Raw genomic sequence first — 12226 nt, forward strand, 5'->3', positions numbered from 1 at the left:
TGAAGTCTCATTAATGAAGATTTACATTAGATGAGTTTGAGGTGACAAAAAATAATCTAAAGTATCAAAACTCAAAGCGATTGCAATGCGATCGCTGAGCTCTCTTTGTGTTGTCGGTCTTGACGGTACAGCCCTGTCGCTATTTATACAGCGACTGGGCTGTGTATAGTCACGTTGTGATCAGCCTTAAATACTGAAATGCTCATTGCTAGCTGCTTGCTATATGAACCCACTCTGACTAGTCTGAGTTGTCCTTTTGCATCACTGATTATTGTTGGGGGGACAGCAGCCCACAGCATAGGGCGATGGCCATGTCTTCAAAAGAGGGACGCTCACTGCCCTCGGAGCAGATTGAACCGGTGGGTAGCCATCCCTTCGGGAGGGAGGAACAAGTTACCCGGCAACAGCTCCTGACGGCCTTCTTCAACCATCTGTACCTGGGACAGTGGGAGCTGGCATCAGCCTGTGCCGCATCACTCCAGCACCTGCAGGACAACCATGGTGGCTCCTCCGATGAGCCAGACATTCAAGCTGTGCTCAGATCCATTGTCAGACATCCCAATGAAGTCAGGTACAGAATGCTTTATATTCTGTTGAATCAACCTCACTTCTTTGTTTGATGAATTTCTGCAGCTATTTATGTTTGATGATGCCAATGTGGTTTATAATGAATACTTGTCATGTGTACCTTTCACTGCCAGCATCAAAAATGCAAATAATCAAATTGTGCACAGTATTTTTAGGAAGGAAGAAATTGTTTGCTTCTGTTACCTGGATAGTCAAAGTTCAAATTTCAGCAATCAGATGTGTAATTTGCTTACTTATTCAAGGTAATAGTCATGGCTGTCATAAACCAAAACCAAGAAACAAAAAACAACAACAAAAGAATAATAGCAGTTAATTATTCATTGCTAAATATTTCATAGTAAATGTGCATAAGAAAAAAAAGAGTAAGAAAAAGATATGTAATAATCACCATAGTTCTCCATTATAGTACCCTTCAGTGGACACCATCGGTTTGTTTTATTTATCAGATTTTGTTATGTTGTGATTTTTTCATACAGCCTATGGTCTGATAGTGTTCCGTCTCCACACCACCTGGCATGGTTAGCTGCACTCCACCTCCAGAGAGGGACCCAGCAGCAACAGGTTCGAAACACACAACAAAAACGTATCTCGCATTTCTCTATTCTGAATGATACTTCAATGCATTGCTTTTGCATAGCTGAAATGCCTCTGGTTCAATATACCATATATTATATTTTGTATATTTCATACTTCATTTTGGAATTCCAGTGGATGACCTGAAATTAATGCTTATTTTATAATTTGCAAGTTTATGTGCTTTGTATCATATGTGAAATTTTGAAATCTTCTTAAGGTGTGTGTTAGATTCAAGATATACAGATTGTTGTAAATTTTGATTCATTTTGGTAGTTAATAGGAGATAACTAGTTAAGTCTGGTAGACCAGGAACAAACAAACAAACCAACAACAACATCAACATCAACAACAAGAGCAAGTACAACAACAACAACAACAAGAGTTTTTCTCGTCAGCTCTGATGGAAGGCTATCACTACAGTTTGGTCAATGTTATTCAGAAAATTTCTCTACATCTTGACAATTTAAGTATGAGCACCTCCTCTTCACCACCCAAAACAGTCACTGCAGCCAGTCTGCCAGATTTGAATATGCCATTGTTAACTGTGTAGCTTTGCACCAAAGTCTAGTTGACCAGATTGAAAAAAAAAAATCATCTGAGGTTTCATTTTAATCAAACACCACTTTTTTCAATCAATGTTGTGATGCAGTCTTGTTTATACGTATGTGTACAGGTATTGTCAGCTGATGAGCTGCGTGGTGTTGAGTTTCGACTGCTTCTGTATCTTGCTGGATCCAATGCTCCCTCAGCCATCCTACAGGTAAGGTCTTCTGTTTGGTTAACTGCAAACTACGCAGTATCACAGTATTTATCCTGTGCATACAAGACATTTTGTTGTCGCTTGTGTTAGCATTAAAGTCACATAGTGTACTTTGTATGTTGTAGGCTGAAAAACCATGCTACTATATCTGCTATACAATTTGTCTGCTTGTCCAGAAGGCTAATGGCTCTTACAAATGCAAGCAAATGTTGAATTCCCTCCTAGATTCGCCTCCATTGATATGGCTTTGCAGTGCAGGTATTTTACTTCCCAGATAAAACTCTGTTGACTGTGGTCTAATTCTTGATGTTTCACATTTTATCAAAAACACAAATGTTTAAAACAAATAATCTAAAACTGCTGTGAACCTAGTACAAAGTGTGTATTGAGTGATTCATTGTATTGAAAACATGGCATCTGTACAACATTGCATACATCAGTCTAACTGCCAGGATTTTAGTTTGATGTTTGTCTTTGCTAACATACTTTTCCTTTCTGCAGGAAATTCATGCCTATTATGAAAAAGTCCAGCACCAGCCAAAGACAGGACAGAAATCAGTCATTCAAAGTGGATCACCATGGCGACCACCTCGTCTGTCTCGGGCTTGCCTACATCTCATCTCCTCGGCACTGGCGAAAGACACCATGCTGGGTCACACCCTCATCCAACATCTCCTCCTTCAGGACCAACCTGCCTGTGCAGAGAACAACTGTTTGTTGTATCAGCTCTACATCAGTTGCCTTCAGGAATGTGTGACATCCCTGGACTCTATATGTGGGACTATGGCTGTGCAGTCCCTGGACAGTAATGCAGTCGACGAAAAAGTGCAATCCATTCACCATCTGCTCAACTTCTTTGATCCACCGCCCTCGATATTGGTGTCATGTCGGACCTCTGTGGAAAACGCCTTCACGAATTTGCTGCGACTTGCAAGGAGGCACCCCAAGGTGCTATGCCAAGCCACGCTGTCTGCAGCGTTGCTGGGGCGGGAGTCGGACGCTCTACAGGAAGTCTTCTCGTCGGTCCAGTCGAAAGTGAGATGGGAATCTCTTGAGGGAGCCCTTGCCCCGTCCAAGCCACAGCTGCAGTACATGTGCCCAGAGCTGCGGATCTTCTTGTCGCTGTCATGTCTGAACGTCAGGGAGGAGGCTTGGTGTAATCTCATTCATTGGGTGATAGAAAAAGGTCACCACGTACTGGGCAACATTGTGGTGAGTTGCAAGAGATTACATATTATATTGACCTTTCTTTTTTTTTGTTGTTGATGATATACATTGCCTTTGTATTTGTTAAATAGTAAAAGGATGACATTTTCCAAAGTGCTTATCATCAAGGTGGTAAATGTACATAATTTTATCAATTTATTTCACATTCAGTAGCAATAAAATAACTTGATGCGAGAATGACTTAGTTTGAGTTAAAATACCTGATGCTTTAAGGGATGCGAACTAGCACTGGCTGTTTGGTAGAAGCTTGGTAGTTTAGTTCGAGTCCAACATGAGAATGTATGCTCATTATTTTTTCATCATGTCTACTACGAAAACACTGAATAATCAGTTCTTATTTACAACAATAAATGGTAATTTGTCAAGAAAGCTTTCACATTATGTTGCTGCAAAGTCAGTGATTCTCCAAATTCCATCCAAGTCTGAATGTGATGTATTGTCAGATATCAAGATCTCAATTTTAGATGATACAGATACCTTGATAGTGTTGTTATCTGTGTCATCATATATTTTCATCGCAGCCACAAAAAAAAAACCAACAGCAATAACAACAACAACAACAACAGAAGGCTCAATAATTTCTTTGAAGTAACTTTTTTTTTAATCTAGGAATTTTCTTCTTTATTTTTTTTTATTTTTTGTACACCCAAGGATTTCTGCATGATCTTGATCCGAGAGAAGATGTACTCAGAGCTTGGCTCCTTGCTCCGGCCTGAGGAGCTCTCCCCCCTGAAACCCCTGGTCTTGCTCCTGGGGTGGAGCCACGTGGACAGCTGCTCTGCGGCCAACAGTCTCCTGGATGTCCTCTGGAGAAACCAGGTATGTGAGAACCGCCAGATGGAGAGGCATCCAGCCATGACAGACAACTTCTGTAGCTGTTTTTGTCACTAGGACAACCCCTTTACAGTGTAGTTACAGTCCTGTGCAGTCAGTTGCGAGATTTAGATCTGGGATGCGAATGCTATTAGATGGCACAACCTTCAGGGTTGAACAATGGAAACATCTGTCTCGTGCATGTGCAGAACACCATTTTTAGCCTATGGGCATCATCCTTAGCGTTCGCGTCCCAGATCACTGTAGAATGCAAAGGTGATATACATGTCATAGAATTCTATTTTCTGAAGGGGGTAATTACGAGGAGCTTTTATGACTTGTTTACCACAGACTATCAATCAAGAGATCCCTGATTCAGGTCTCTGGCTGCAGCAGTTATGTGTCCCTCCCGAGGGGATGCTGAGCTGTCCATCCTGTGGTTTGCTTGTTTTCAAGCATTCATTATTGCCTTAGCAGGGTTTATGTGACCGTGCATCACAAAACCAACAAAAAGTCATATGCCATGATTATAGATAAAGACTCAAAATATGTGAAATGGGTCATCCTGGTCAACCTTGATTTTTTTTTATTCTCAGAAAGAAAAATTATTCTTGTTCATTATTCTGTAATTTGGGATTATAAAACAAAAGGGAAATCTTGTTTTGAGCAGGTTTTCTAGGACACTTTTTTGTAGGATGGTGCATAAGGTTAATCTCAGAGGCCCCTTTTCATTTCTTAAAAACCCTTTACACACTCTTCACTTTCAACTTAGACAACTTTTGAAAGGATGATGCTACTGCTTTGAAAGTTAGTGTACATGTGCTGATAGATCATGCTTGATTTCAGCTTAATCTGATAATCCCTTCATTGTTGTTGCTATGGACTTTGACATCCTGTTTATTGTCCCATTCATTGCGCAGAGCACAGCTTGAAGACAAAGCACTTGAATAGATCCAAAACTTTGGAGCCTTTTTTCTCAGTACACACTTTTTAAGAGTGTGTGCTTTCTTTCCAATGTTTTGATGGGTTAGGAACGTCCAAATGAATTGAGTCTTACATCATTTTAAAGCTTAAAGTCTGCTTTTTTTGTAATCTGCTCTTAACTAGTAATTTCTTGTGACTTTTTGTTGGTTTTGTGATGCAGGGTCACATATGTTAAGGAAAAAGAAATCGATTCAGTCCACTTCAATTCAATTTAATAATGATGATCACCCTGCAATGGATCATCCAAACAATGATTTTTTGTCTGTCAGTGATGACTGCACTGAATTTTGTTTGTTGGGGATATGTGTATGTGTTCAGTTCGAGTTTTATTCATTTATTTGTTTGCAATGATCAGCCATCGCCCAAAGAAGAAGATTTACTGCAGCAATCTTGCCAGAGGCTTCACAGTGATGTGCAACTCATCCAGTGGTGCTTGGACAAGGCCAGGTAAAAATTTGAGCCAAAGCAAATATGGAGAAACTTCACTCTGTATTCATGAAAAAGTGTGACAAAAAGAGCAAAATCAGCAAACAGAATAATTACAGTTTTATTACAGTCAGACAAAACTGATACTGTCATAGAATTTCACCATTTCACAAGTTTTATTTACTTTGTTGCTGAAGTGTTTAATTACAAGTATCACTGTCAAGACACTGTCCATGACATAATGGAAACACATAATTTGTCATGAAGTGGAATCTTGAAAGGGGCTTGCAATTGTTGAAAGGTTTGATCTGTGTGTCTGTTAGTATTGCTTCCTTCGCTGTGAAAGAAAGATTCAGTTCTAATTGTCAGACACTTGGTAGATAGAGTACCCAGAACCAATATTGCCAACAAGTTATCAGGAGGCTTGATAAGGGAGGGTATTGTGAACAGGGATTATTTGTGTAAACCTGATGGTACCACCCTGATATTGATACATTCACACAGGTTTGGATCTTAAAGCGAGCGTAAGTATTAACTCTAAGAGCTTTGATAGAGGGAGTTGATAGCCACAGGTGTGCATGTGCATAGTGTGTGTGTGTGTGTGTGTGTGTGTGTGTGTGTGTGTGTGTGTGTGTGTGTGTGTGTGTGTGTGTGTATGTATTGACTGGCCCCACAAGCAAAGCCATTAAGCATTTTTTTTTTTCTGCCCCCATCCCAACTTGTATACTGGCATCCAATGCTTGGGTTACATGGTAGTAGCCTAGTGATACAATCGTACAGCACCTGGTACAAACCTTCTTGACAAGCAAAGCACCAAATTTTTCTCCCTCTTTTTGGCAACGTGAGATTCTTTGATGATGTCCAAGAGAGAGTTCTTAAATATTAATAAGTAACAATATCACAGTGCCTGATACGTACCATCCCCATGGTATCAAAAGCAAATAAGTTGTTTGTGTTGATGTATAGCAGAATATGTCTCTGAATTATCAGTTCATGGTGAATGTATCATCTATTCAGTACAGAAAACACATGCTGTGAAAATAGATATTTGTGTGCAATCAAGATTGCTTGTGTTTTTAGTTTCCTTGACTGCTGGTATGTTCCACATATCTATACAGACTCTTTTGGACAAAACAAGAGTAAATGAAAATATGGGCATTTTTTTTTTTTGGTTTTTTTTTGTTGGTTCCTGTGAAATATACTATGTGTTGCTGCAATGCAGAAGATAAATCTCAGTCTGCTGTTTGTGCATACACGCTGTGTTCTGTGAATCCACCTGGCAACAACATTTTCGTATCCAAAATGCATCTCAAGTTTCAAGTTTGAAGTAATGATTTAAATTTCATATAAACAAAACAATAAATAGCTGCCCAAGGGCTGAAATTATCATGTTCACAGTGTCAAAATACATAAAAGTAATAATTGTTAATGAAATGAATTATGAAATTGCAGTGAGAAAAATACATATTAAAGGGACTATACAGTTCTGGTTGAGGAGGGGATTAATGTTTTGAACATTCCTAAGTGAGATAATGAGAAACCTCTTATGAAATATGAAAGAGCATGTAATTTTAAGAAGGATTCAACGTTTATTTGATGAAAATTGGTTTTCAAATAGCCAAGATATCCAAAAAAGTGATGATAATAAAAGGCGACAGGCCACGCCTTTTATTATGATCTCTTTGTTTCACCTTGTTCTTGGATATCTCAGCCATTTCAAAACCGATTTTCATCAAATAAACTTTTGATACCCCTTAGAATTGCATGCTCTTTGACATCTCATAGAGTGGTTTCTGAATATCTCGCAAAACATTAAAAGCTAAATCCTCACCTCAACCAGAACTGTACATAAACTTTAATATAAGTAAATACAAAACATGGGTATAGTAAGGGAAACATACTCTGAAATAAAACTGAATTAGAAAGTAAAACTATAACACAATTCTGAATAATCTAAAAAAGAAAATATAAAAATTACTGGAAGTTGTGTACACTGTAGATCTAAAGAATATGGTATTGCACTTCTTCTGAATCGACCCATTTGTATTTAAAGTCTAACATTTTGCACATGCTGAGAAGAAATTAAGAACAATTTTCTTTTTTTTTTGGTTAAACAGGCCCCTAATAGCAAAGTATGGTGGCGAGGCTGGTCTGGAGTCTAGGATCATGGCCTTGTTTCAAGGAGCTGATTTCCACTCGGTCCTCAAGCTGCTACACCATTTTTCTTGCCTGTCCAAGTTGGATCCCAAAGATGTCTTCCACGTTCTCACATCACGACCTCAGCTCGGTAAGTTACTGGAAAAACTTATTTTCATGAGGGATTAATTTTTTTTGAATTTCGCAAATGACTGTAAAGCTACAAATTTAACAGGACATAGAAATATTGTACCATATCTTGGTCACATAAAGTGGCAAAGTGTATGGGCAGGCCTCGGCATCAAATCGTGAAAACGATATCTCATGAAAATGTCTGTGATCTCGTTATTTTCAAAAATATCTGTACACACAAGTAACCACTTTTACAGTACATTGCAGATGCTCAGTAGTCTATGGCATTGGTGTTTTTCGTAGGAAGAGAAATTAACCTGTAGCAAGAAATTACTTTTGACACGGATCAAAGAAATCCATCCAACAGATCCGTAAACTTATGACAAGATTATGTTTCTAAGTTGTGACATTTTGAATTTCACTGATTCCCTTTAAGTGGTTTGATGAAGAGACCGTGAAGTTGCTGTCTTTGTGATGGCTGTGATATTGCTTGTGTACAAAAGAGTTCTGCTTTGTTACTTGGGCGTAAAATTGATTTTTGTTTGTTTTCTTTTTTATTTTGAATTTGTGTATCAGGCTTAACTAGACATGTATAATTGATAGCTGCCCTTATGATATTTGGCATGGCGTATATGAAGCAGCACCCATGACAAATAATTTCAGTTCGGATTGCTGTGAGATGAGCATACTTGCCATAGAAATCTTATCCTTTGATGTAACATGAAACATCAGAGACTGCAATTTCTCACTTAGATCTCTGAGTGAGAGCGATTTATGGTATCATTTTAACAGGAGAGCAAACTTATGGACTAAGGTGTCTTTACTTCAGTTGAAAGTTGTTGATGATTTTGTGTAAATATTCATATATGAACAATATTCCAATGATCAATACTTCACTGGTTGATATCATAGATGAATAAGGACTTATGCTGTATTTGAAAGTAAAATGGCACTTTAATCTCATTCTCTTTCAGAATCCTCTCCTGTGAATGGAGGCGAAAAGAAGACTGTGAGATTTGCAAGCGAGGAGGATGAGGCCTCCCTCAAGCAAATCATGTGTGAACAGAAGCGAGACAGTGCCATCTACACCAGCTTTCTCATCATACAAAATGTCATGTTGGCTGTAGTGTACAGCGCCTGCCAACCTCCGTCAAATGATGCCACAGCGACAGAAACCTCCGTGCCTAATGCGGAGAGACCTGTTCCGTCAGTTCAGGTCCTGGAAGGGAGTGAGGAGAGTTTGACAAACGGCAGCAGTAGCAAATCATCAGAAGCTGCTGCAGAAGATGATCCCCAGCATTCCAGCTGTCAGAGAGTTAGAGGAGGAAGGGAGACGGTCGTCGAGGAGTCCTGGGAGATGGCTGTTGTGGACCAGTTGAAAGCCGCCAAGGAGCAACTAGCAGGGCTCAATCCACTGACTTACCGCGTGGAGATCCTGGAGGATCTCTTCTCTCTTCTGTTCGCCCGCTCCGAGGACATCTACCGGCCCGAGCTGGAGGCCCTGGTGGCCTCAGACAGTGACCATGAGGAGGGCCACCTTGATGAGGATTGGGTCAACACCAGCTTTACCAGTCTGGAGAGCGTGGAGAGCCCCCTCAAGGAGGGCAGCCTCCTCACCGAGTTCACCTTCTCCCGGTCGGCATCGCTGGACGTTGAGAAGAGTATTTCGGCCAGGAAGAGCACTCGCCGTACCCTGAGCCTGGGACCGTTGGGCAGCTCCCAAGCGGAAGTCCACCTGTCTCCGAGTGAGGAGCGCAGTCAGAGTTTGACGGATCCCAGTCCGGCTTTGCAAAGTGTGGGTGAGAGGGGTTTAGGCAAAGGGAGAGGCCAAGCTATGAATGGTATAGAGACCACAAATCATCAGAACTTCCCTCTCGTGAGCAAGGTCGGCTTCCTTGCGAGCAGACGCTTTATGCATGTGTATCTGGACATGTTGAAAGACTGCATGGATGATGTCAATGCTGTTAAGCTCAGCCTCCTGGGGCCAGGGGCGCCCCCTCGGACGACCAGCAACGAATCGGCAGACTTTGGGCTGGAAGCCCATTTGGAAAGCTCCGTCACTCAGACGCAACTGGCACGCCGCATTGCCCAGCTGTCAAAGAGAATCAACGAGGCCCGTTGGCGCTTCCAGCTTGTATCTAGCCAGCAGACCTCCTCCAAGGAGGGCCAAGGTGACCTCCGCGATGATGATTGCAGCATCCTTGAGGAAGAGGAGGAAGAAGAGGAAGTCTTCAAGACTTTCTTTGAGGTCAGGACAAACGGTGAGAGGACCAGGAAGAAGCGCAAGAGGACGTCCTCCCGACAAAGTTCGAGTCGCAGCCGGAGTGCGTCGGGTTCGTAATTTACAGGAAAATACAAATCAGACATTGCTAGCTTGATTTATGCAGTATTTTACTTAGATTTGCAGTCAAGCAGTAGTCTATTGTAGAGCTTATGTACATGTAGCAGAGTCTTTATGCACTGTGGTCATATAGGTCCTGTAATTCATGTCTAGGATTTCTAGACATTACAGAGCATTTCACCATGAGTCACCTTCGTATGAATTGTAGTTTTTGTTTAAAATGTTTTGATTGCCTTAGCAAACTTTTTGCTTCCATGCACATGCTCAAATTTCAAGAGGGTAAGGAAATGAGTGCTCATATGAAAACCACCAGAAAAGGATTAAAAAAAAAAAGTGTTATATTTGACAAAGGAAAAGAGAATTCTATAGTGCTGTAATTGGACCTTGCTTTCTAAAGCATTAAGTTAAGCCTTGCAAGAGAGAAATAAGGCCTAGATGGTCTCTATCTGTTTGCGAATAGTACAGTCATAAACACATGCTATCTTTATGTAGTGCTTTGCTGTCTCAAAGGACTTTATTTTGAGTTTGCAGATATTTTTGTTGGTGTACCTTCGTTATTGTTTTCGCTCAATGTCACTGCAACATATCTTAAGTGGAATATTGCATTGTTTTTACAATAATTACATTAAACAGTAATTACTTTGCTCCTATTCAAAGCCATGCTGAGAGTTAAACCTCACTTTCTGGAAGTAGTTACCTTGACATAGAAACAACCATAAAAAGCACCAACGAATCATTGCTAACTCCAGCATTCAGAATATTCATGTAGATCTCAGTTTTACTAGTGGCAGAAAATAAAAATCACAGCTGTATGTGCAAATAAATATAATCATTAAAACTTACATCTCTGTATTTCTTTTCTATTTATATATCAATTATATGAAGAACCTTTTATAGATTTTCAATTTGTGAAGAGGACACATAAAATATGATGATTAATTTCATATCTAATGGTGTATAAACTAATTTCTTCCAATCCTCCTCATTTCCCTTTGTACTTCCCTGGATTGTCTTTCACTCCATGCACCAAATTCTTCATGTATTTTATTTTTTTTATGTGCTACTTGTAATAATTGTGTGCCACTTTTTTCCCTTTTCACCTAATTAATCAATGGTGCAACATTCCTGATGTAATTTAAAATCATCTTCCTTGCATGTGTGATTTTTTTTCCTTCTTTTCACAACATTGTATTCATAGTGTGTGATCTCCCATCACTAATTTGATTTCATCGGTGGTGCTATGATTGTCTTTTGTTCGTTTTGTGTTGTCATTGTTTTCCTTTGGTGAGCCCAAACACTAAAAATGCTTGACTCATGACTCACACGTATGCATTTATCCATATCTCTATCCCATGCCATGCAATGCCATTCAAAATTTCACTCGCTCCACTTCTGAACTCTGATTTGCGTGCTAATGCCTCCCTATGCACAAACTTCATCCGTCTTTCCTCTGCATTACCCACTTGTCTTGCTATGCCTACCTTTTTTTCTTTTCGCTGCTGCCCACGTATGTCCTTTGTAGGTTGGAGTAGCTCCGAAGCAGGGAGTGGCAACCACTCAGCACGCTCACATTCACACCTCAGTGCAGAGCCCACCTCAGCAGGTTAGCCCCGCCCCTGGGCCATGCCCCGCGGGCCATGCCCTTGGGGCCCCATGTCTAGGGCTTGATTTTGTGCCCATCTGGTACCCCCAAATGTCCATCGACCCATATTGTGAAGATGCTCCGGTTCTTTGTTAGGTGCAATGAATGCAGTTACCATGGCAACAGCCCAAATATTCGAAAGTACTGTGTTGTTTCATTGCTGTCTCCATAGCAAGTGCCATTCTTGCAACTTTTCAGTGATTCTAAATATCTTTCAGAGTTCAAAACATGTTTCTAAAAAAGAAAAAAAAAGAGCTGTCGTCAATAGGAAACTGTCCGTCACTGGAACTTCAGTTCATAACCATACATCGAACAAATTTACTTGTCAGTGTAAGTCTTGTGTAGTCTAGGGTCAAGGATTTAAAGAGTGTGGTGACTGAATACTCTCTGATGAAAAGTTGATATTGTGAAGCTTTTCCAACACTTCAGTTCTTCTTCCCATCTGTGCCTCGTATTTTATTATTTTTATTTATTATCATTTTCTTTTTGGAATATTTTGTCAAAAAGTCATCTGTACTATTTATTGTTGCTTTGGTTGTATCACTCATTTCAAATCTTCTGCAGTGAAAGTATCACCATCAACACGGTGCAATTGTATATT

At 40.1% G+C, this 12226-nt stretch overlaps 1 pseudogene; it reads left to right on the forward strand.

Annotated features, from left to right (window-relative positions):
• Positions 1-293: 293 nt before the first annotated feature.
• LOC139723243 (uncharacterized) overlaps positions 294-12226 on the forward strand; it is a 52439-nt pseudogene continuing 40506 nt past the window's right edge.

The sequence above is a fragment of the Diadema antillarum genome, unplaced genomic scaffold (genome assembly GCF_040938485.1).
Source record: "Diadema antillarum isolate AM-2024a unplaced genomic scaffold, OU_Dant_1.0 scf00000183, whole genome shotgun sequence".
Lineage (NCBI taxonomy): Eukaryota > Metazoa > Echinodermata > Echinoidea > Diadematoida > Diadematidae > Diadema > Diadema antillarum.